The sequence below is a fragment of the Bufo gargarizans genome, chromosome 6 (assembly GCF_014858855.1).
Source record: "Bufo gargarizans isolate SCDJY-AF-19 chromosome 6, ASM1485885v1, whole genome shotgun sequence".
Classification (NCBI taxonomy): Eukaryota; Metazoa; Chordata; class Amphibia; order Anura; family Bufonidae; genus Bufo; species Bufo gargarizans.
In genome coordinates this window covers 351,563,968-351,591,436 of record NC_058085.1, presented here as the reverse complement: position 1 = coordinate 351,591,436, position 27,469 = coordinate 351,563,968, and positions in this window count along the sequence as shown.

The window sequence follows — 27,469 nt, the reverse complement described above, 5'->3', positions numbered from 1 at the left end:
TTGTGCAAGCCTAGCCAGTAATCTACCCGACTTATTGCCAAATTTAAAAAAATAAGCCGAAGAGTGATCAGCATGGACCCTTTCTACTTTTTCTGCGTAATGGTCGTAGTTATGTTTGGCCGTAACCCATTTCGTTTTATTGGTCTCTGTGGGATTTTGTTGAAACTCTGTATATAGCGTCCTTAAATTGTTTGTGGCTTCTAACAACTTGGAGCGCAAATCCCTCTTTTGGGCTAAAGTATAAGAAATGATCTTTCCTCTTAATACAGCCTTAGCCGTGTCCCAAAAAAGGGGGGATTATCCTGGTGTTGCCCATTCGTATCTTTATATTCCCACCACCACCCTAGTAGTTTGGACTTGAAAGTTTCGTCCATGGCCAAATATCCTGATAACCTCCATAAAATATCCTGCCCTTTTGCAATAACCTCTCTCAGTCTCAATGATACCGGCGAATGGTCAGAAATCACCATCTCCTCTATCTTCACCTCACACACTTTGGAGGTCAGTAAACTGGATCCTAAGAAGTAATCTATCCGCGACCAAGCACATTGAGAGTGAGAGAAGTGAGTATATGCCCGCTCCGAGGGGTTGCAGTGTCTCCAGATATCCGTTAATTTAGTGACTTCCATCATATTTGGCAGTATGGAAAGTATGCTCTGTTTATCTTTTGTGCCAACCTTTGTTCGCTTTCTATCCTCTAGGACCGAATGTACCATGTTCAGGTCCCCTCCCACTAGTACTAGGCTGTTGGGGTCTTGCAAAATCCGTCTTTCTAAATTCCCAATAAAAGGACCTGCTTGTGCATTGGGGGCATAAACATTATAAATTGATAGTGTCCCTGCAGGGGTTTCAACGGTTAGGGTGACCTGTCTTCCACTATCAGCTTCAAATGACGTAGAACCATCATTCTCTTATGTGGAGAGCGTAGACCTTTGACATTCCAGGTAACTATATTGACCATATTGATACCTCACTAGTTCCCTTACCACGTGTATGTAGATTATCCGTAGTGCTATAAGAGCCCAACTCCCTCCCTTCCCAACTGAACAAAAAACACAATAACTACTTTATCACCAAAAGTGATTGCGAACTTATGAATCTCTGACTTCACTTTTTTCTCGCCTATTTAGAGATTTCGCTATCTCTCCACCTCCTGTATTTCTATTCACCAGATTATACAATAACTTCCTCCGTCCACCCTTAGAACCTTTGCTTAGTAGACATAATAGAGGTCTTCCACTCAGCCCCTATGCAGACACTCCGTTTGTATTTCCAAGTCAATCAGGCAAGGCGATTCAGCTGCAAAGCTGACTAAAACGCGCCCATGAGAGTCACGGAAATCCAATATAACATAATCAATTAGTTAAACAGCAAATAGACCAACCGCATCATATGCTATAGCTGTTGAACATAACTACCATCTCACGTAGAATCAAAAAGTTCCTCAGAACCGGTATTTATCACTTTAGTCCCTTCTGGAACGACGGTCTTCATAACTTCGATTCCCATTCCCCCGCCGGCGCGGTGATCGCGGCCTTTGTGAGGCGGGTCTGTCTCTCTGTGGCGACGGGGTTCTTCCTGATGGTGTGATCCGTGCAGGGGACCTTTCTGCAGTGTCTTGTAAGGTTAACATGTTCATACACTTCTCAGCCTCCTCTGGTGTCTCGAAAGTCTCTGATGAGCCATCCTCTTTAAAAACTTTCAATAACGCCGGGTAAATTAGAGCAAACTTTCGTTTCTTTTTTACAAGGCTTGAGCATATCGCCGAGAAAGCCCTTCTTCTTCTCGAGACCTCCGCACTGTAATCACCAAACAGCAGAACTTTATAGCCTCTAACATCGATCGGCTTTCCTCTTTTCTTGAAATGTCCCAAGATATCCGCTTTCTCTGCGTAATTCAGGTACTTGACAATAGTGGGACGGGGCCTCACAGATTGATCATTACTGCGTTCGCCATTTTGCTCGAGCCTCATTGGGCCCACCCGATGCGCCCGCTCCACCACACAAGGGCTGCGGATCCCTAGGGCTTTAGGTATGTCCACCGAACAGATCGAGACCAGCTGACTAGCAGGTACTGACTCTGGTAGTCCAATAATCCTCACATTGCTGCGCCGGGATCGATTTTCTAGGTCTTCTAGTTTGTCCCGTATACCAGCAGTAGATCTTAGCACAGCCTGCAATGCCATCTGGGACTGGCTTAAATCATTTTCTAGTGAGTTGATTTTGTCCGCCAACTCAGAAATCTGGGACAAGTTTCTAGAGACATCAGCCTGTAGCTGTGTTAGCGTAGTCTCCACCGCAGCCTCAAGCGCTGCTTTGATGTCCGGGGCCAAAAGTTTGGCGACCTCTACTGCCAGAGCTTTACATCCAACCCCCAGCCCTCGTAATACCTCAGGCTCCTGGTCGAGCGTCTCCGGATCGGATTCCGGTTCGTTAACCTTCAAGGTGGCGGGAGGGGGTTGGGATGAGGATCTGGCTGAGCGCATGAAGCGGTCTGCAGCGCCCGCCATCTTGTCGTCCTCCGCTGCGGTCTTTGCGTGTCTGCGAAGTGCCGGGCTCCCCACACTTGTGCCGCTCCTGGTCAGATATTTCTCCATTCACTCCGGAGGAGGTACACAGCAGGTGAGCGGGGATTACACCCCTTTGTCAGGGCTTGCGGTCCTGTGGTCGGTTCACTGGCACGGAGCTCTCCTCTCCTGCTGCCTCACATGCGAGCGCCGGAACCGGAAGTCGGAGGCCTGTCTATTAGGGACAAAGCCTACTTGGTCGGGTTTTACTAAAAGGGGGATGATGCTCGATAGTCTTGAAGAGATGATCTTTGCGTATAGTTTAATATCCGAATTGATAAGAGATATTGGGCGATAGTTAGCTACCATGGAGGGATCTTTGTCTTGTTTGGGAATAGTGATTATAGTGGCCTGAGTCATTTCTTTAGGGAAATGTCCAATTGACAATGCTTGGTTAAATACCTCTTGGAGATATGGAATTAGTGGTTCTGAATTTTTTTTATAGTATTCATTGGAGAAGCCGTCGGGACCCGGGGCTTTTTTGAGCTTAAGAGAGTTGATGGTTTTATCGATTTCTTCTTTAGAAAAAGGGGTGTTAATTATTTCCAATTTAGACTCTGGGATTGTGGGTAGTTTTACAGAGTTAAGAAAGTGTTGTATATCCGCCGAGTTTGGTTGTTTGATGGTTTGGTCATCTCTGAGGTTATATAGTGACTTGTAGTAGTCGCTAAAATAGTTTGTGATATGTTGAGGATTAAGTATTTTACTGTTGTCTTTTGTGTTTATCAGGTGTGCAATTTTGGCTTTAGTTTTCTGGGTTTTAACACGATTTGCCATAAAAGAGGAGGCTTTATTGTTCTGGCTGTAATATTGTAATTTGAGTTTCCTTATATGATTTTCATAATCGTCTAGTAGTATTAAGCGAATCTCGTCTCTCAGTCTAGTTATGTTGGTTAGGGTCTGTGGGTTATTATGTATTGTGTATTCTTTTTCCACTTTCCTAAGGGCATCTAACTTCTCTTTTAGTTTTTTCTGTTTCTCTTTCTTGTAGTGAGTGCCATATTTTATCAAAATTTTGACCCTTTTTCTACCATTATGCAAGTAAATAGATTCATCAGGAATCTTACATTGAGAAGGTGTTTCTCTGAAACTCCCTCTCTGCATGGGGATGCTGCGACAAATGAGGATAAATTGACATATGAGAATATCTATACAAATCTGTCTTTTAAAGAACAACAATCCTTACTTTGTCTCATGCATCTTCATGCAGAGGGGGAGGAGCTGTATGATCAGATTAAACAGCATGACTTTGAAACTCCCAACAAAAATTACTACCCTCTGAAATACCGTACTCCTTGTATGGACATATTCCAGGAGGTAGTAGAAAGAGAATTGCTCAAAATTCAGGACTCGATTCCTATTGTTAAAAAGCATAACTTGAATACATCACAGAAAAATGCTTTAAAACAATTGGAAGATAATAAAAATCTTATAATAAAGATGGCGGATAAAGGAGGGTCTGTGGTGGTGCTCGATAGGACATGTTACCACTCATTAATGTTTGGGGTTCTGTCTGACACCACCACTTACCACGTTCTCAGACAGAACCCTCTCATAACATATAAAAGAGAATTAACCTCCATCTTAAATAAGAGTCTAGAGAGGGGACATATAACACAGAGACAATATGATTTTTTGAATGTTGAATACCCTGTTACTCCCATAATCCATGCTCTCCCTAAAATGCATAAAGGGGTTAACCCGCCACCATTACGCCCTATAGTGTCCGGTATAGGATCTTTAACGGAGAAATTGGGGCAATGGTTGGATTCAGTACTGCAACCCTTTGTGAAAAGATCTCCAGGTTATATTAGAGACACAACCAATGTGCTTAAATATATGTACAATTGTACATGGTCCAAAGAATATACCTGGATCACACTGGATGTAGTGGCGCTGTATCCTTCCATTCCCCATTCATATGCTCTCCTGGCCCTGGAGTATAATTTGCACAAATACAGTGGCTACTCTGACATGTTCATAGACTATGTATTAGAGGTCACATTGTACCTCCTAACACATAATTATTTTGTATTTGATGAGGTCTTTTACATCCAGACCTCAGGTGTTTCTATGGGGGCTAAATTTTCCCCGTCTTTGGCCAACATAGCCATGGCTTTTTGGGAGGAAAAGTATGTTTTTTCGGTTGACAATCCCTTTTCTGGGTGTATTGTCTGGTATGGCAGATACATCGATGATCTGCTCCTAATATGGGGAGGCGATGTATCTGCCATACCAGACTTCGTTGATTACTTGAATCAGAACACATATAATTTGAGATTTACCTATACACAGCACCCTACAACTATCCATTTCCTGGATTTGACATTAATTGGGACTCCAGATCAGGTGGTGTTGACAGAGACCTACCGTAAGGAGATATCTGGCAACACTATCCTCAAAGCAAATTCTCATCATCCATTTCATACTATCAAAAGCATCCCTGTCGGTGAATTCACAAGAGCTAGGAGAAATTGCAGCACGGATGAAACATTTAATAGGGAATGTACCAAAGTGTGGCGACGCCTACAAATACGAGGCTATCCACAATGGATGTTACAGAGGGGTTTTAAAATTGCTAAAAATAAACCTAGAGCTAAACTTCTACATCTCGACACAAAGCGTACTTCAATAGGTCCTACTGCTAACGAGCTAAAAGACGGACATAATAATCAAACTTATGTTAAATCTGATACCACCCGAGAGAATAATAACATCATGCCAACAATAGTACTTACATATAGTAGACAATTTGCGGACATCAAAAATACCATCCAGAGATGTCTCCCCATTTTGTATGAAGATGATATTTTGAGGGACACCCTAAGACACGGCTGTCGGATAGTATCCAAAAGACCTGATACTCTGGGTAAAACACTTTCCCCCTCTATGTACACTCCTACACGTTCTAAAAATCCTGCTACATGGTTAAAATATACTGGTTTCTCCAAATGCGGACATACGAGATGTAAAACATGTAGAGTTGCCAAAAACACCAAACAATTTTACAACTCAATACATACTGAAACTTTTCCTGTTAAGAGTTTCATAAATTGCAATACAACTGGAGTCATTTATATCATTACTTGCACCTCATGTGATTTAATGTATGTGGGCTGCACCAGTAGGAAATTCAAGGATCGGTTACGTGAACATCTTAATTACATTCAAAATCCGACAGCTACAGGAGTCTCTAATGCGGCACATCATTTTATAGATGTACACAATCGGAATATAGATACATTTAATACCTTTGCTTTTGAACGAGTCACGTTATCCCACCGAGGTGGTAACATCAAACAAAAAATCCTCCTTAGAGAAGCGTTTTGGATCTGGAGACTCAATACAAGTCCCATACGGCCTTAATCTTAAAAAATAATTAATGTACTTATATTAATATTTATATGCAGCAGTTCCTAGGCTTCGCCTTGTTTTTACACATACCCATATCGATTTCATTTTATGGATATTTTTAATTACATGTATGTACTCTCTCTGATAAGACATGAATGGAACCCCCTAGGATCATTATATAGGCCTGATATCATATAACTATGAGGTTTTCCCCATGGTATTTGCATATGATCCAACTAAGACATTACTATGGCAATGGTATGTCTGTGCTGCTTTGTATCCTAATTAAATTATGCGCCTTGGTATATATGTAAATTTGCCAGGGTAATTAGCAAACTAAAAGATAGATATATTATATGTTGCTATTTTCCTAATTTCCTTTTTTATATTACTCATTGGATATTTACAGAATAATCTCTAGATAGATATTCAGAATATTATAATATATATAAATAACATACGTTCTGAGGATATAGATATAGAAACAGTGGAAAATATATATAAAAAACTTTAAAAAAATAAAAAAAAATATAAAAAAATAAAAAACAATCAAAAAATAGCAACAATAACACCAAAAAATATGTATAAATTTCCTATAAATTAAATCTCAATTTTAAATGGAACATGCCAAGTTAATAATGTAGTTTATTTAGGATAAAAATTATAGGTAACTAAAATAAAATATATAATATTTACTTACCTCCAAAATATGCACAGACATATAATACCCATAGTTTTCGTATCAGTCTGTAATATGCACTTTTCCTTTATGACTGTTAGACCATACAAGATCACATTATAATGGGCTAACATGCTGACTTATTTATAGATCGGCTTGTTTTATAGAATGTACAACACAAATGATAGGAAGCGTCTTTTTCAACAGATAATTGTAAGAGACAGCAGACAAATTTGGTGGAATGTTAGTCTGATTGTTGGTTCCCTAGTTCGCCATGACCATTACAATGTGTCTGATTACTCCTTGTGTATGATTTTCTTGGCGCTTGTTCACAGCTTGCGTCAGTTCATAGGGAGTGATCAGTTTAGAATTTTAGCCATGTTCAATCTTAGAGAGTATGGTGAACTCGGGCATCAAAACTACAGAACTATGGAAAAATCTTAAGTCCCGTTCTATGTCTTTTTTCTTGGGAGAGAGTAACTACATTTTGTATTTTATAGTTTATATATGTTGTATTATATGTTGTAACACTGTGGGGTATGTAGATTTTTATATGTCACAGGTGAATTTGTTTGCACAGGTGTCTCGCGGCTACCGGACTGATTTTCGGCTTGCCCCAGGTTTTGAGATCCCTCCCTTATGGGCGGATGTCTCAGGGGTGAACCTTATTTCAGCCTGGTACACGCCAGACTCCTCAGATCATGACTAAGAACAACACTGTTCGAAACGCGTAGATCGTGGGGAAAAGTGGGTACAGTGTCACTGTTGCTGGATGTACCTGTATTGTGGTGACAAAATAAAGACCGGGATTTTCATTACGCCTTTCTGGTGCCGGAGCCTTTTTCTACTTGTGCCTCTAATGTATGCCTTATGCGCATTCCATAATGAAAATCTATTTATTTCGGGGCTATCATTTATTGTAAAGTATTCTTTTATGTCTGATTTTATAGCATGTTGGATGACTTTGTTAGCGATCAAGTAGTTGTTGATGCGCCAAATGTATTCTGTGTTGGATATATTTTTCTCCTTTATTGTGGTAATAAGAGGAGCGTGGTCCGACCAAGTTATCTGGCCTATCTGTGTATTGCGTATCATTTGGAGGGAATGTCTAGTAGTTAGGCAGTAGTCTATTCTGGTGTATATATTATGACAGGATGAGAAAAAAGTGTAGCGCTAGCATTTATACATCGCCAAGAGTCATATAAATCATTGCTTAATAACCAAGAGCGTAGTGTGGGGGAGGCTCTCCTACTCCGGCTAGTTGTGTCCATACTGGGATCTGCAATAATATTTAGATCACCAAAGATGAAGAGATGTCCTCTTTGAATTTTGGTTAGTTTTTGGATGACTTTATTCAAAAAGGAGATCTGGGAAGAGTTAGGACAATATATATTACATATTGTGTATATAGTATTGTTTAGTTTGCAAACCAGAATAAGAAACCTTCCCCCACTATCCCTAAGCGTGCTGATCTCTTCAAAAGCTAAAGTATCTCTAATAGCTATGCTGACTCCTGCTTTTTTAGAAGATGAGCATGAATGAAAGATATGGGGGTATTGTTTATGTTTAAATCTAACAGTATCATCCACTAACAAATGGGTCTCTTGTATACAGACAATGTCCGCACCATTAGATCTTGCTTCTTTCCAGAGGGATATACGTTTGTATGGATGATTAAGTCCCTTTACATTTAATGTGAGAGTCTTAATGGTTTCTCTTCTTCTTCTTCTGTGGCAGAACGCAGTGTTGGACGTCAGGTACCCTGATGAGCCTTTGTTCAGCTGGGCGTAAGGAGGTCTGCGAGGGTTCTGGTTTTGATGAGGTCTTGATGGTTGCAATTACGACGGTCTGTTTCTTGGAACTAGGTGGACTTAAAAGAAAAAGGGGTACACAAACATAGGGGGAAACAAAAGCAAACAAATGATCCCTATTTGCAATAGGGAAACAGAGAGCGATCGGCAGGTGTGTGGGGACAGTCATTGTGGACTATTTTTCACTTCACGTTCTGCATAAATTCAGGTCTTCTGAGGGTTTGAGATCCATTCTTCTTGTATAGTGGAGATTTCTTTCTTCTTTCTTGTAGGGGTTGTATCAATGGTATTGAGTTGCCATTGTTTGAGCAATTTTTGCCCTTGATCCACGTTTTGGATGATGTGGGTTGTCCCCTCTTTTTGTAGGAATAACTTAGTAGGAAAGCCCCATCTGTAAGGAATCTTATTTTCTCTCAGGCATGAAGTTATTAGATGGAATTTCTTTCTTTCCAGTATAGTTGCTTGCGAGAGGTCGGTAAATAGGATAACATGCCCATATGGTTCGGGTAGCGATTGCAGTTTTCTCGCCGCAGACATGATTTCTTCTTTGATATGGTAGAAGTGGATACGGGCGAGGACGTCTCTCGGCTTGTTTTTTGGGATGGTTTTGGGTTTTGGAAGTCTGTGTGCTCTGTCCACAGTGAGGTCGAGAGGTGAGGCTTCTGGTAGCAGACTTGCACTATACAAAATGATAATACTACCTAAGATTCTGTACCATTTTCGCACTATCCCCCTACCTATCCCAAGACAGCTATTACAAAAATTCCAGACCCAACTTAGTAAATTTATCTGGTCCAATAAACCCCCAAGAATAGCGACTGGAATTTTAACCAGGCACAAAAGACATGGAGGCCTAGGTCTGCCTGACATAAAATCATATCATATAGCGACCATACTAGATCAATCCATAGATTGGTGGCCCCCAATGAAGGACAAATTATGGATAGACATAGAAAAAAATATAAGCGGACCACACGAATTACACTCCTTACTTCTAGCCTCCACAATAGGCAAAGTGAGAAATTCTTCTCTCTCCTTTCCTACAATTAAGGCGACCATACAAGCATGGAAGATTTATATCTCAACATGTTCTTTATTCCCAACTTTAAAAATACTATATGTCCCTCTTCAATCACTGGAAATACTTATCCCTGATCTAACGCTTTCAATTTGGATCAAAGCGGGCATAAGGTATATTCATAATCTATATAAAGACAATATAATACTTAACTTTCTGTATTTGCAAAACAAATACAACCTAAATAAATCTGATCTATACATATACCTGCAAATTCGTACTTTTTTAAATAATACCACCTACACACATCTATCGATCCCACCTCAGACACATGTATATACAACTAACAGATTAGGCAAATTGGGAAAAGGGATTACAATATTCTACTCCCAACTATCAGAACCTTACTTAGAATCTCACACCTCACATATAAAAAAGTGGGAGAGAGATTTAAATATAAAAATTTCTCTGTCCCAATGGAAAAAAGCTTTCACGACTTCAATTTGCAGCTCATCCTGCACTGAACACCATGAAGCCTACTCTAAACTAATATATAGATGGTACTACACACCATACAGACTATCCAAGATTTATGAGATTACATCCTGTATGTGCTGGAGAGGATGCAACCAGACAGGCACTCTCCCCCACATATTCTGGGAATGCCCACCCATATCTAACTTCTGGCAAGAAATCAACAACCTAATCCTAAATGTCATAGTAGTGAAACTCCCTTTCAGACCAGAAATATTTCTTTTAAGATTAAATTTAGACAATCTATCTCCCTCTCAAAAAACTGTACTCTGTCATATACTTACAGCTTCCCTCCAGAGTATTGCACAACACTGGAAATCCACACTCACCCCTCCCCTTCACAGATAATCAGGAAGGTAAATATTAACTGCAGATTCGAAGAAATGATAGCAAACAGTAATAATACATCTGCCAAATACTATAAAACTTGGGTGCCATGGAGGTCTACAGTCTACGCCACTCTACTAGATCCATAAGATCAACCGAACTAAAACTCCAACTTTTATCAATATAGGTGGAACTATATAACCCTGTTCTTTTATTTATTTTTTATTGTTTCGCTGTCATATTGTATTTTCCTCTTGGAAACTTTACCATCCCTCATTCATAGCAATTCATATAGACCAGAATAAGGTATATTTGAGGAAACTGTTAATAATTTTGATAATGCGTCTTTACTATGATAATATTATCCACTTGGCTGTTTGTCTCATGCTGTAAAGACAAACATATAGTTTCTTCCATCCGCAATGTTTAGCAGGTGGAATTGCATTTTATTGTCCTCTATTATCTTTTATTGATACTAAACCAATAAAAACTATTGAAACAGAAAGTGCGCGTCGGGTCTGCGGTTTAAGACAGGAGTGGTTTCAATACAGGCGGTATTCTAGCACAAAGAGTCCAAGTCCATCAGGGGGTCCTAGCACCAAACGCGTTTCGGGGTCTGTTGATACCCCTTCCTCAGTGGTAATGCTACCCCCTTCTAACTTTCCTGATATAGTCTTTAGTAATTGGATAATCATCCTCTGCTGTGTGAAGTTTTTTATTTGGAAATCGGGTAGAGCTAGTTTGGAGAATTTTTTAATAAATATTAATGTAAATTATTTTAATCTTAAATTTACCCACACTATTAGCCAAGAGGTTTTAGAATTTTTAGATCTAAATATATATATATAGAAAACAATTGTATTAAGAATTGCACATACATTAAACCTGCCACCAGAAATAGTTACATTTTATATAGTAGTTGTCACCTTCCCAATTGGTTGATGAATATCCCACAGGGACAATTTCAACGAATTAAACGTAACTGCACCATGGAGGAACAATTTGAAAAGGAAGCAGCAATAATGGCAGAAGCATTTAAGGAAAAGGAATATCCAGAAAAATTGATCGAGGGATCCCTAGACAAAGTAAGAGGAATGCAAAGGAAGCATTTTTTCGAGAATAAAAAAATGGAAGATAAAGAATGTGCAAGTGGACAAATTAGGATCATGTTACCATTTAACAACGAATATAGAAAAATTCAGGGAATAATACGTAAACATTGGCACATACTAAAGAAAGAGAAGACTATAGGTTCCCTGATCCCACCAAAACCATGCATTACCTTTACTAAGGCCCCCAATTTGGCCAATTTGGTGGCACCGACTATAAAAAAAGATAAAAGAACAGAATCTTCCATACAAAACTGGATCCACATGGAGGGATTCTTCAGGTGTGGGCAATGCAGCAATTGCAAAATAACAACATTCCCCCGAAAAACAGGGGATCCTTCCCAGTGAATTTATTTCTGGGTGGGTCCGGTCCTCCGCGGCGGACCTCCACCGGTCATTCAGTCATATATCCGACACAGCCCTCATATATTCTGCGGATCCTCAACTTCGCCTTTCCTCTATGAAAATACCATTATATATCTATATAATAATAGGAACAAATAACCCGCCCTTACATCATAGAAATATATATAAGGAAAGTATTGATTGTAAAAGTGTATATATATTTGCAAGATATATGTGTTTTTCATATAGGAAGATTTTGGGACAAAAGTTTTTCTAAAAGTTTTTTAAAAGTTTTGTGAAAAATACTTTACGAAAATGCAATGAATAATAGATCTATAGAAAATTATAAACCCCAAAAAATAAGAAAATAAAACAAGTGAAGTGATTTTTAAAATATTTAATAAATAATATATTTTTTATCTACATTTATATATTTTTATATATATACAGGTCATTCTCAAAAAATTAGCATATTGTGATAAAGTTCATTATTTTCTGTAATGTACTGATAAACATTAGACTTTCATATATTTTAGATTCATTACACACCAACTGAAGTAGTTCAAGCCTTTTATTGTTTTAATATTGATGATTTTGGCATACAGCTCATGAAAACCCAAATTTCCTATCTCAAAAAATTAGCATATTTCATCCGACCAATAAAATAAAAGTGTTTTTAATACAAAAAAAGTCAACCTTCAAATAATTATGTTCAGTTATGCACTCAATACTTGGTCGGGAATCCTTTTGCAGAAATGACTGCTTCAATGCGGCGTGGCATGGAGGCAATCAGCCTGTGGCACTGCTGAGGTGTTATGGAGACCCAGGATGCTTCGATAGCGGCCTTAAGCTCATCCAGAGTGTTGGGTCTTGCGTCTCTCAACTTTCTCTTCCCAATATCCCACAGATTCTCTATGGGGTTCAGGTCAGGAGAGTTGGCAGGCCAATTGAGCACAGTAATACCATGGTCAGTAAACCATTTACCAGTGGTTTTGGCACTGTGAGCAGGTGCCAGGTCGTGCTGAAAAATGAAATCTTCATCTCCATAAAGGTTTTCAGCAGATGGAAGCATAAAGTGCTCCAAAATCTCCTGATAGCTAGCTGCATTGACCCTGCCCTTGATAAAACACAGTGGACCAACACCAGCAGCTGACATGGCACCCCAGACCATCACTGACTGTGGGTACTTGACACTGGACTTCAGGCATTTTGGCATTTCCCTCTCCCCAGTCTTCCTCCAGACTCTGGCACCTTGATTTCCGAATGACATGCAACAGTCCAGTGCTGCTTCTCTGTAGCCCAGGTCAGGCGCTTCTGCCACTGTTTCTGGTTCAAAAGTGGCTTGACCTGGGGAATGCGGCACCTGTAGCCCATTTCCTGCACACGCCTGTACACGGTGGCTCTGGATGTTTCTACTCCAAACTCAGTCCACTGCTTCCGCAGGTCCCCCAAGGTATGGAATCGGTCCTTCTCCACAATCTTCCTCAGGGTCCGGTCACCTCTTCTCGTTGTGCAGCGTTTTCTGCCACACTTTTTCCTTCCCACAGACTTCCCACTGAGGTGCCTTGATACAGCACTCTGGGAACAGCCTATTCATTCAGAAATTTCTTTCTGTGTCTTACCCTCTTGCTTGAGGGTGTCAATGATGGCCTTCTGGACAGCAGTCAGATCGGCAGTCTTACCCATGATTGCGGTTTTGAGTAATGAACCAGGCTGGGAGTTTTTAAAAGCCTCAGGAATCTTTTGCAGGTGTTTAGAGTTAATTAGTTGATTCAGATGATTAGGTTATTAGCTCGTTTAGAGAACCTTTTCATGATATGCTAATTTTTTGAGATAGGAATTTTGGGTTTTCATGAGCTGTATGCCAAAATCATCAATATTAAAACAATAAAAGGCTTGAACTACTTCAGTTGGTGTGTAATGAATCTAAAATATATGAAAGTCTAATGTTTATCAGTACATTACAGAAAATAATGAACTTTATCACAATATGCTAATTTTTTGAGAAGGACCTGTATATATATATATATATATATATATATATAACTGATATGGCAAAAAGCAAGTTGGGAGGGAAATGTATGATAACACAATCCAGTAGAGACAATGAAAAGTTGGAATGAAAACCGCATGAATACCGCAGGACACATTGCGTTTATGTTGTAAAAATAACACCATACAACATCAGACTGGATTTGTGCAGTTATCGGAATATCTATGTAATATGTTATTTTATAAGTAGTGTAGTCAACATTGTTGTATAGAGGAGTGATTAAAGAATCCTTATAAGAACAAACAATATATGGGAAACACAGACGAACTGTTTGGAAAAGTAGGTGATCTGGAAGTCCACACCAGGTTTTGAGAGAAGAAACTGATTCACACAGCAGAGGATGATTATCCAATTACTAAAGACTATATAAGGAAAGTTAGAAGGGGGTAGCATTACCACTGAGGAAGGGGTATCAACAGACCCCGAAAAGCGTTTGGTGCTAGGACCCCCTGACGGACTTGGACTCTTTGTGCTAGAATACCGCCTGTATTGAAACCACTCCTGTCTTAAACCGCAGACCCGACGCGCACTTTCTGAGGACTGGCTGTAAGAGCTTATCACGCTCACCTGCACAGCAAGTCCAGCGCGGTACAAGAGGCTGTAAATTTACCCAAGTGCCGGCTCTTAGACCTACGGAGCGGCGCCGGGAAGACAGATAAGGGATTGTAACCATCACAAGACATCCCCAAATCTATAGTACGGACACAGCGGCGGAGCACAAATTTACAGCGAAACAGTGAGTAACAGCGGGACGCCGCATCAACAAATCACTGCAACATTAGCTGTATTGCCATTTCGTTCCGTGGAGATTTTTTTTGCAAAATACTCCCAAAAACGATTTCTACTATATCCAAACCAAGGTTGGATGGACAGTACACTTTAAGACTTGTTTCACCCCAAATACCCAGAGGTCACTCCATATTTTATTAATTTTATGTTGCATTGGTACCAAAAGTTTGAGGAACCTTTTAATATCTGTATTCTATGTTTTATCGTTTTAAGTAGTAATTTATGAATTGTTTATGTGTGGTAATATTAATAAACTATGAGGTTCCTATATTAAGAGAGTGCCCAGTATCTTTTTAACATAATATCTAATCTATTTGGAGAGTTAGGTTATATTGCAAAAGAGATATTTGAATTTTGCCAAGACACACATTTATTCCTGTAAAACAAAGAGTCACAAAGTAAATAAAAAAAGCAGACATTAAAAGGGTTGTCACATTACAAACACTTATCCTCTGAACACATGCACCATATTAACTCTTACATGCATGCAGACAGCACTCTGCAAATACTGATTACTGTAAATGGATTAAAGGGGTTGTCCTGCCATATATATTGAGGACCTATCATCAGGATAGGTAACTAATATCTAATCGGCAGGGGTCTGACGCTGGCACCCTCGCTGATCAGCTGTTTGAAGAGGAGACAACGCTTTATGCAAGCACATCTCATCTGTAGTGGCGGCGTAGTGTGATTATAAGTACTAGGTCCATTCAAATGAATCAGGCGGCGTAATTAAGCGCGGTGTAATGAAGAGGAAGCAGCTTTCACCTGACGCGTCGCCTCTTCTTCAATCAGCTGATTGGTGGGATGCCTGGTGTCGGACCACCACTGATCAGATATTGATGACCTATCCTGACAATAGGTCATCAATATATATATTGACTATATAAATGAATTTCAGGTATGTAGCCAATATTCATTGATCAATATAATTTCTGCCCATCCAACAAAACTAGTAACTACAGTATTAATAAAATATATAATCCATATAACACAGTCGAGTCACATTATTATGACAACCAACTAATATCCAGAGTAACCTGTGCAGTACGGACAGCAGCTAGACAGGCTGGGAGTATTCAATAAGGTCCTGGTATGTTGTCATAGGTATCTGGAGTCATGTTGACTGCAGTGCATCGCACAACTGTTTTAGGGGGTGTGGGGGAGAATCATAGAGTAAACATGACAAAGTGGTCCCACAGATGCTCAATTGGGTTGAAGCATGGAGAATTGGGGGGCCAGGGAAGAACTTAAGTCATGTTTATGCTCTTCCAACCAATGTCAGACATTTAAAGCCATATGACTGGTTGCATTGACTTGCTTGAAGATCCCATCTGCCCTAGTAAAAGCAAGCAGAATGTGTGGGTATACATTATCTGCAAAAATGGTTGTATATATCTCAATGGGTTGCCTTCCACATGGATGAGTGGGCCTAGAAAATGCCACTAAAACATTCTGTAGACCATAATGTTGCCACCATTATTATTATGCTCTTCCAGCAATGATTGTAGGGTGTTTCTTGTCTGATGTTTCACGCCTGACACTCCAACATCTATCCATTAGATGATGCAGAAAACGCGACTGATCGAAGAATGTGACCCTTTGCTAATCAACGGAGATTCAATTCCCATACTGCTGTGACAGTTGAAGCCTTTTCTGCTTTTCAGTAGCAGAGGTGCCATGATCATCTGTCTGCTTTTGAGCCCCATATGCAGTAGAGTTCATAAGGATTTGGGCTTGAATCCACAACTTTTTGTTGTGGAAAACTACTACAAAAGCTAGCCCAACAATGGTGGAACACTGAGGAGAAGAAAATAATTATTTTAAAGAGTTAAAAAGCTGTCTGGTTAATGCACCTATTCTGGCCTATGAAGATTACAGTCTTTCATTCCAATTATACACAGATGGCAGCTTATACAGATTAGGATCTAGACGTTTAAATATTAGAATATAACTTTTATTCAGATTGTTACTCAATTATGTAAGTAAAAATCATGAACCGTCCTAGATCACATTATCACAAGGTGTGAGTGTATTGTCAACTACTCAGAACAAAAGCTAGGACTATATGTACACAAAGGGAGAAAACAGGTAACTGGAGATCAGAGGGGTCGAGATATGGCAATGAGCGCTCTATGCACCCCCACTTATAATCCCCCAACACAAGTTACCAGGGTGTAGATGTCTATTTAGACACTTATGCTGAACCCTGATTTGCTGCCCTTTGTCTACAGACTAAAAGAATTGGCTACGCATAAGTCTTGCTTCTTCTCATTGTGGCTCTCCTCTCTCTATAGGCAGCAAATCCTATATTGCTCGACGCGTTTCTTTAGTTGATTTTATTCAGCAATTTAGTCATCAGGAGCGACTTGGAAGCTAATCAAGACAAAAAAAAAAAAAGGTACTGCACGCTCCGGTACATGGTGTGCAGATATGTAGTCTGCGGCACTGGGACGGCCGTAGGGGGGGGGGGTGTCTAGCGCTGCTTCTAAAGAAGAAAAGATTATGCCCCCTGGGCAGGCATTAGAAGCGCGAGAGCCAATGGATCAGGGGCACTGCCGAAGATCAGCGCGTCCCTGCCCCGCCTATTGACATCGCTGGAGGAGGCGCAGGAGGTAAGTACAATACAGGAGAGAATCAAAGGCAGTTCCATTTAATCCAGGACATACAATCGCCCATTAAATCTACAGGATGGACACCCAACCGGGTGGCAACCAACAAGAGGGAAATTGTAATCAATGTTGGAGTAATATATTTACACAGGCATCCCACAGATATATCACTGGTCATAGGGTGTTTACACCATATTGTCACAAAGTGACACACAGGTAGGAAACCCAAACATTTGATGTGACAAAAATAAGGTAGGTCTATAAATGTCACAAAACGTGACATACAATCAAAGACCACTTATACACTATGTGCAGAAATAAGAACAGCAACCATTATCACCACAATATTTTTAGCTCACATGACATGGAGGAGGGGAAAAATACACTCAGGTCATAGTAGTAGGTACCAGGACCATGATGTCAAGGTCATGGGGATACCAGCAATCGTTAAAAACGGAAGATGGTATTTACAAACACAGGGTACTGTCCAGACCAAAAAGAAGATAAGGCCTATTGTTCGTATCATTAAATGAAACTGGTACTGTATATGAAATATATTCATTCAGTCCATAGGGCTTAACGGTCTGTAAGGTGAAAGTCCTTTGAGCCTCTTTGTGGAGGAGGAGATCCACAGCGCCCCATCGCACATATGGAAATCTACCTCTATTTCTGATGTTCACCGTTGTCGCTGACAAGTTCTCAGCATCAGTGTCGCCCTCTGAAGATGAAATATCTGTCGCACTTTCTGTATTTGTTTTACTTTTTCTACCTGTGAAATTAAAGACTGAAGGTTCTAAAAGATAGCTGGGGCCTCCTGCAGTCAGACCCGGTAGTGGGACACCATGTGGGAGATTATCCACTGATCACATTCTGTAGAGGTGGCAATGTTAGGGACAAATTCACAGTGCTTTTTCTACTCCAGCGCTGGATACTTGGTTACCAAATAGACCACCGGGCACATTTAAAGGGAACCTGTCACCAGCTTAACATAAATAAGTGACTGATTATTTTAGCAAAATGCTGGGTCACTTTCTTTAATTGACCTAGTCAATCTGCCAACACCTTGTATTGAAAAGCTCCAGCTGATAATGATGAGTCATGAATATTCATAAGCTCCTGACTCTCCCCGCCTACCTGCTGCTGAATGACAGTTATTTTCCATAGGAATCAGCAGCAGATGGGCAGGGGAGTGGCTATAGCTCTGAATTAAATATACGCTGGACTCAATAACATCACGCTGGACTCCAATCAGCTCATTAGCATGCGGCATGAGGCATCTTTGTGTGTATATTATGAGGTAACCATCTGTCACACCAGTAAGTGAAAATATCTAAGGTACTTTTTAGTAGTTAATGATTGTATATAATTAGTTAGATTATAATCAAATATCTACATGACAGGTTCCCTTTAAAGGGAACCTGTCACCAGTTTTATGGTGTCCTAACTAAGGGCAACATAAATAAATGACTGATCCTCTTAGCAAAATGCTAGGTCACTTTCTTTAATTGACCCAATCTGCCAACATCTTGTATTGAAAAGCTCCAGCTCATAATGATGAGTCCTGAATAGAGTTGAGCGGACACCTGGATGTTCGGGTTTGAGAAGTTCGGCCGAACTTCCCAAAAATGTTCGGGTTCGGGATCCGAACCCGATCCGAACTTCGTCCCGAACCCGAACCCCATTGAAGTCAATGGGGACCCGAACTTTTCGGCACTATAAAGGCTGTAAAACAGCCCAGGAAAGGGCTAGAGGGCTGCAAAAGGCAGCAACATGTAGGTAAATCCCCTGCAAACAAATGTGGATAGCGAAATGAATTAAAATAAAAATTAAATAAATAAAAATTAACCAAAATCAATTGGAGAGAGGTCCCATAGCAGAGAATCTGGCTTCATGTCAGCAGAGAATCAGTCTTCATATCATAGCAGAGAATCAGGCTTCAGGTCAGCCACCAATGCAACAGTCCATTTTCATAAATTTAGGCCCAGCACCCAGGCAGAGGAGAGAGGTCCCGTAACAGACAATCTGGCTTCATGTCAGCAGAGAATCAGTCTTCATATCTTAGCAGAGAATCAGGCTTCACGTCAGCCACCACTGCAACAGTCCATTGTCAGATATTTAGGCCCAGCACCCAGGTAGAGGAGAGAGGTCCCGTAACAGACAATCTGGCTTCATGTCAGCAGAGAATTAGTCTGCATGTCATAGCAGAAAATTAGGCTTCACGTCAGCCACCACTGCAACAGTCCATTGTCAGATATTTAGGCCCAGCACCCAGGCAGAAGAGAGAGGTCCCGTAACAGAGAATCTGGCTTCATGTCAGCAGAGAATTAGTCTGCATGTCATAGCAGAGAATCAGGCTTCATGTCAGCTACCAGTGCAACAGTCCATTGGCATATATTTAGGCCCAGCACCCAGGCAGAGGAGAGAGGTCCCGTAACAGACAATCTGGCTTCATGTCAGCAGAGAATTAGTCTGCATGTCATAGCAGAAAAACAGGCTTCACGTCAGCCACCACTGCAACAGTCCATTGTCAGATATTTAGGCCCAGCACCCAGGCAGAGGAGAGAGGTCCCGTAACAGAGAATCTGGCTTCATGTCAGCAGAGAATTAGTCTGCATGTCATAGCAGAGAATCAGGCTTCACGTCAGCTACCAGTGCAACAGTCCATTGGCATATATTTAGGCCCAGCACCCAGGCAGAGGAGAGAGGTCCCGTCACAGAGGATCTGGCTTCATGTCAGCAGAGAAATAGTCTGCATGTCATAGCAGAAAATCAGGCTTCACGTCAGCCACCACTGCAACAGTCCATTGTCAGATATTTAGGCCCAGCACCCAGGCAGAGGAGAGAGGTCCCGTAACAGAGAATCTGGCTTCATGTCAGCAGAGAATTAGTCTGCATGTCATAGCAGAGAATCAGGCTTCACGTCACCCACCACTGCAACAGTCCATTGGCATATATTTAGGCCCAGCACCCAGGCAGAGGAGAGAGGTCCAGTAACAGAGGATCTGGCTTCATGTCAGCAGAGAATTAGTCTGCATGTCATAGCAGAAAATCAGGCTTCACGTCAGCCACCACTGCAACAGTCCATTGTCAGATATTTAGGCCCAGCACCCAGGCAGAGGAGAGAGGTCCCGTAACAGAGAATCTGACTTCATGTCAGCAGAGAATTAGTCTGCATGTCATAGCAGAGAATCAGGCTTCACGTCACCCAACATTGGAACAGTCCATTGGCATATATTTAGGCCCCGGCACCCAGACAGAGGAGAGGTTCATTCAACTTTGGGTAGCCTCGCAATATAATGGTAAAATGAAAATAAAAATAGGATTGAATGAGGAAGTGCCCTGGAGTACAATAATTTATGGTTAAGGGGAGGTAGTTAATGTCTAATCTGCACAAGGGATTGACAGGTCCTGTGGGATCCATGCCTGGTTCATTTTTATGAACGTCAGCTTGTCCACATTGGCTGTAGACAGGCGGCTGCCGTGCTGAATACACGTTCAGACAAAACGCTGGCCGCCGGGCAGGCCAGCACCTCCAAGGCATAAAAGGCTAGCTCTGGCCACGTGGACAATTTAGAGACCCATAAGTTGAATGGGGCCGAACCATCAGTCAGTACGTGGAGGGGTGTGCACACGTACTGTTCCACCATGTCAGTGAAATATTGCCTCCTGCTAACACGTTGCGTATCAGGTGGTGGTGCAGTTAGCTGTGGCGTGTTGACAAAAGTTTTCCACATCTCTGCCATGCTAACCCTGCCCTCAGAAGAGCTGGCTGTGACACAGCTGCCTTGGCGACCTCTTGCTCCTCCTCTGCCTTGGCCTTGGGCTTCCACTTGTGACATTTGGGAATGCTCTAAGTAGCGCGTCTGCTAACGTGGGCTTGTACTCGCGCATCTTCCTATCACGCTCCAGTGCAGGAAGTAAGGTGGGCACATTGTCTTTGTAGCGTGGATCCAGCAGGGTGGCAACCCAGTAGTCCGCACACGTTAAAATGTGGGCAACTCTGCTGTCGTTGCGCAGGCACTGCAGCATGTAGTCGCTCATGTGTGCCAGGCTGCCCAGGGGTAAGGACAAGCTGTCCTCTGTGGGAGGCGTATCGTCATCGTCCTGCCTTTCCCCCCAGCCACGCACCAGTGATGGGCCCGAGCTGCGTTGGGTGCCACCCCGCTGTGACCATGCTTCATCCTCATCCTCCTCCACCTCCTCCTCATCCTTGTCCTCCTCGTCCTCCAGTAGTGGGCCCTGGCTGGCCACATTTGTACCTGGCCTCTGCTGTTGCAAAAAACCTCCCTCTGAGTCACTTCGAAGAGACTGGCCTGAAAGGGCTAAAAATGACCCCTCTTCCTCCTCCTGGGCCACCTCCTCTTCCATCATCGCCCTAAGTGTTTTCTCAAGGAGACATAGAAGTAGTATTGTAACGCTGATAACGGCGTCATCGCCACTGGCCATGTTGGTGGAGTACTCGAAACAGCGCAACAGGGCACACAGGTCTCGCATGAAGGCCCAGTCATTGTGTCACGGACGGTGTACAGGAAACAAGGCAAAACAACATGCATAAATGACTCGCTGGATCCAGAAGCTAAGGAACAAAAGGGAGACCCCTGTAGAAGACCTGGGACTTTCCCTGGCTGCTCAGCCTATGCATAGATCCGAATGGTGGAGGTATGCATATCCACGTACCTTAACTATATAACCCCTGAGCACCCTACAATAGTGAGGGGACACGACCACCGGCTCCCTACACCAGACACGGAGGGAGTCAGGGTCACCTGGGATCCAGCAAACAGAAAATAACAGATAACAGTATAACACTTAACTTTGTAGAGGCGAGGAGAACCAGATGGGCATGCACACATACTCCAGGAAGAAATATAAGCCGCCCAGAAAAGCCTTCTGGGGAAGAATTTAAAGGGAAGCAATTAGTCCAACACATAACAGCTGAGAGAGGCTAACGAGAGGAGGAGCTGAATACCACAACACAGAAACTCAAGGAGGAGGTTCTGAAAGGCCTCTGTCAGAGCTTCTCAGCTGTCTGGTTGTGACACATTGGTGGTGAAGTGGTGCTGTTCCGCAGTGCGACTGACCCGTGCGTGCTGCAGCTGAAACTCCACTATGGCCTGCTGCTGATCGCACAGTCTGTTCAACATGTGCAAGGTGGAGTTCCACCTGGTGGGCACGTCGCATATGAGTCGGTGAGCGGGAAGGCCGAAGTTACGCTGTAGCGCAGACAGACGAGCAGCGGCAGGATGTGAACGCCGGAAGCGCGAACAGACGGCCCGCACTTTATGCAGCAGCTCTGACATGTCGGGGTAGTTGTGAATGAACTTCTGCACCACCAAATTCAGCACATGCGCCAGGCAAGGGATGTGCGTCAAACCGGCTAGTCCCAGAGCTGCAACGAGATTTCGCCCATTATCGCACACCACCAGGCCGGGCTTGAGGCTCACCGGCAGCAACCACTCGTCGGTCTGTTGTTCTATACCCCGCCACAACTCCTGTGCGGTGTGGGGCCTGTCCCCCAAACATATGAGTTTCAGAATGGTCTGCTGACGTTTACCCCGGGCTGTGCTGAAGTTAGTGGTGAAGGTGTGTGGCTGACTGGATGAGCAGGTGGAAGAAGAGGAGGAGGAAGCCGAGAAGGAGGAGGTGGCAACAGGAGGCAAAGAATGTTGCTCTCCGCCTGGGGCCCAGCTGCCACTACATTTACCCAGTGTGCAGTTAGGGAGATATAGCGTCCCTGGCCGTGCTTACTGGTCCACATATCTGTGGTTAGGTGGACCTTGCTACAGATGGCGTTGCGCAGTGCACACTTGATTTTATCGGATACTTGGTTGTGCAGGGAAGGCACGGCTCTCTTGGAGAAGTAGTGGCGGCTGGGAACAACATACTGTGGGACAGCAAGCGACATGAGCTGTTTGAAGCTGTCTGTGTCCACCAGCCTAAATGATAGCATTTCATAGGCCAGTAATTTAGAAATGCTGGCATTCAGGGCAAGGGATCGAGGGTGGCTAGGTGGGAATTTACGCTTTCTCTCAAATGTTTGTGAGATGGAGAGCTGAACGCTGCCGTGTGACATGGTTGAGATGCTTGGTGACGGAGGTGGTGTTGGTGTTGGTGGTACATCCCCTGTTTGCTGGGCGGCAGGTGCCAACGTTCCTCCAGAGGCGGAGGAAGAGGCCGAGGCGGCAGCAGCAGAAGAGGCCGAGGCGGCAGCAGCAGAAGAGGTAGCAGGGGGAGCCTGAGCGACTTCCTTGTTTTTAAGGTGTTTACTCCACTGCAGTTCATGCTTTGCATGCAGGTGCCTGGTCATGCAGGTTGTGCTAAGGTTCAGAACGTTAATGCCTCACTTCAGGCTCTGATGGCACAGCGTGCAAACCACTCGGGTCTTGTCGTCAGCACATTGTTTGAAGAAGTGCCATGCCAGGGAACTCCTTGAAGCTGCCTTTGGGGTGCTCGGTCCAAGATGGCGGCGGTCAGTAGCAGGCGGAGTCTCTTGGCGGCGGGTGTTCTGCTTTTGCCCACTGCTCCCTCTTTTGCTACGCTGTTGGCTCGGTCTCACCACTGCCTCTTCCTCCGAACTGTGAAAGTCAGTGGCACGACCTTCATTCCATGTGGGGTCTAGGACCTCATCGTCCCCTGCATCGTCTTCCACCCAGTCTTGATCCCTGACCTCCTGTTCAGTCTGCACACTGCAGAAAGACGCAGCAGTTGGCACCTGTGTTTCGTCATCATCAGAGACATGCTGAGGTGGTATTCCCATGTCCTCATCATCAGGAAACATAAGTGGTTGTGCGTCAGTGCATTCTATGTCTTTCACCGCTGGGGAAGGGCTAGGTGGATGCCCTTGGGAAACCCTGCCAGCGGAGTCTTCAAACAGCATAAGAGACTGCTGCATAACTTGAGGCTGAGACAGTTTCCCTGGTATGCATGGGGGTGATGTGACAGACTGATGGGGTTGGTTTTCAGGCGCCATCTGTGCGCTTTCTGCAGAAGACTGGGTGGGAGATAATGTGAACGTGCTGGATCCACTGTCGGCCACCCAATTGACTAATGCCTGTACCTGCTCATGCCTTACCATCCTTAGAACGGCATTGGGCCCCACCATATATCGCTGTAAATTCTGGCGGCTACTGGGACCTGAGGTAGTTGGTACACTAGGACGTGTGGATGTGGCAGAACGGCCACGTCCTCTCCCAGCACCAGAGGGTCCACTAACACCACCACGACCATGTCCACGTCCGCGTCCCTTACTAGATGTTTTCCTCATTGTTATGGTTCACCACAACAACAAAAATATTATTTGGCCCAATGTATTGTATTCAAATTCAGTGGGATATAAATTTGAGGCCTAGTATTTAGGCGCTGGGTGACCGGTATGGATTTAGTGACAGAATTAGACTTGGAAATGCACAGTAGCGTGTGTGTGAAGTTATTCTGAATGACCCTATGTGCACCTTGAATATTATATACCCTTTTAGGGATAGATTTCAAATAGCTCTGATATAGCAGAAACCACTAAATTATGAAATTGCTAAATTGGGAATTGTATTTCAACCCAGAACAAAAAATGTGCTTTGGCGGACACTAAATAACTTGCCCATCCACAACAGGACAGCGGTAACGACAGATTTAGCGGGATATAAATTTGAGGCCTACTATTTAGGCGCTGGGTGACCGGTATGGATTTAGTGACAGAATTAGACTTGGAAATGCATAGTAGCGTGTGTGTGAAGTTATTCTGAATGACCCTATGTGCACCTTGAATATTATATACCCTTTTAGGGATAGATTTCAAATAGCTCTGATATAGCAGAAACCACTAAATTATGAAATTGCTAAATTGGGAATTGTATTTCAACCCAGAACAAAAAATGTGCTTTGGCGGACACTAAAGAACTTGCCCATCCACAACAGGACAGCGGTAACGACAGGTTTAGCGGGATATAAATTTGAGGCCTACTATTTAGGCGCTGGGTGACCGGTATGGATTTAGTGACAGAATTAGACTTGGAAATGCACAGTAGCGTGTGTGTGAAGTTATTCTGAATGACCCTATGTGCACCTTGAATATTATATACCCTTTTAGGGATAGATTTCAAATAGCTCTGATATAGCAGAAACCACTAAATTATGAAATTGCTAAATTGGGAATTGTATTTCAACCCAGAACTAAAAATGTGCTTTGGCGGACACTAAATAACTTGCCCATCCACAACAGGACAGCGGTAACGACAGATTTAGCAGGATATAAATTTGAGGCCTAGTATTTAGGCGCTGGGTGACCGGTATGGATTTAGTGACAGAATTAGACTTGGAAATGCACAGTAGCGTGTGTGTGAAGTTATTCTGAATGACCCTATGTGCACCTTGAATATTATATACCCTTTTAGGGATAGATTTCAAATAGCTCTGATATAGCAGAAACCACTAAATTATGAAATTGCTAAATTGGGAATTGTATTTCAACCCAGAACAAAAAATGTGCTTTAACGGACACTAAATAACTTGCCCAGCCACAACAGTACAGCGGTAACGACAGATGTAGCGGGATATAAATTTGAGGCCTAGTATTTAGGCGCTGAGTGACTGGTATGGATTTACTGACAGAATTAGACTTGAAAATGCACAGTAGCGTGTGTGTGAAGTTATTCTGAATGACCCTATGTGCACCTTGAATATTATATACCCTTTTAGGGATAGATTTCAAATAGCTCTGATATAGCAGAAACCACTAAATTATGAAATTGCTAAATTGGGAATTGTATTTCAACCCAGAACAAAAAATGTGCTTTGGCGGACACTAAATAACTTGCCCATCCACAACAGGACAGCGGTAACGACAGATTTAGCAGGATATAAATTTGAGGCCTAGTATTTAGGCGCTGGGTGACCGGTATGGATTTAGTGACAGAATTAGACTTGGAAATGCACAGTAGCGTGTGTGTGAAGTTATTCTGAATGACCCTATGTGCACCTTGAATATTATATACCCTTTTAGGGATAGATTTCAAATAGCTCTGATATAGCAGAAACCACTAAATTATGAAATTGCTAAATTGGGAATTGTATTTCAACCCTGAACAAAAAATGGGCTTTGACGGACACTAAATAACTTGCCCAGCCACAACAGTACAGCGGTAACGACAGATTTAGCGGGATATAAATTTGAGGCCTAGTATTTAGGCGCTGGGTGACCGGTATGGATTTAGTGACAGAATTAGACTGGGATATGGCCAAAAAATAACCACACTATTGCTGATTAAATGCACTTGGTGTGACAGCTTGACCAACCACACTACTGAGGGTTAAATGCACTTGGTGACGGGCGCAGCTTGCCCCTGATGTAGTATATGGCCAAAAAATGAACAGACTATTGCTGGTTAAATGCACTTGGTGTGACAGCTACACCCTGATGTAGGCTTTAGCCCAAAAACAACCACACTATTGAGGGTTAAATGCACTTGGTGACAGGCGCAGCTTGCCCCTGATGTAGTATATGGCCAAAAAATGAACAGACTATTGCTGGTTTAATGCACTTGGTGTGACAGCTTGACCAACCACACTACTGAGGGTTAAATGCACTTGGTGACGGGCGCAGCTTGCCCCTGATGTAGTATATGGCCAAAAAATGAACAGACTATTGCTGGTTAAATGCACTTGGTGTGACAGCTTGACCAACCACACTACTGAGGGTTAAATGCACTTGGTGACGGGCGCAGCTTGCCCCTGATGTAGTATATGGCCAAAAAATGAACAGACTATTGCTGGTTAAATGCACTTGGTGACGGGCGCAGCTTGCCCCTGATTTAGTATATGGCCAAAAAATTAACAGACTATTGCTGGTTAAATGCACTTGGTGTGACAGCTTCACCCTGATGTAGGCTTTAGCCAAAAAACAACCACACCATTGAGGGTTAAATGCACTTGGTCGCAGCTTGGATGCACTTGGTCGCAGCACCGCACAAGACACAAAATGGCCGCCGATCACCCCAGAAAAAAGTGACTGACAAACGGTCTGGGCAGCCTAAAAACAGTGAGCATTTGAATTTCAGCAGCTCAATGATGCACAGCTGCAGATCGATCGATTAATCAAGTCCTTTGGAGGAGTTAATCTGCCTAATCTCGCCCTACTGTCGCAGCCGCAACCTCTCCGTACGCTAATCAGAGCAGAGTGACGGGCGGCGCTATGTGACTCCAGCTTAAATAGAGGCTGGGTCACATGGTGCTCTGGCCAATCACAGCCATGCCAAGTAGTATGACGCTTGTTGATTGGCT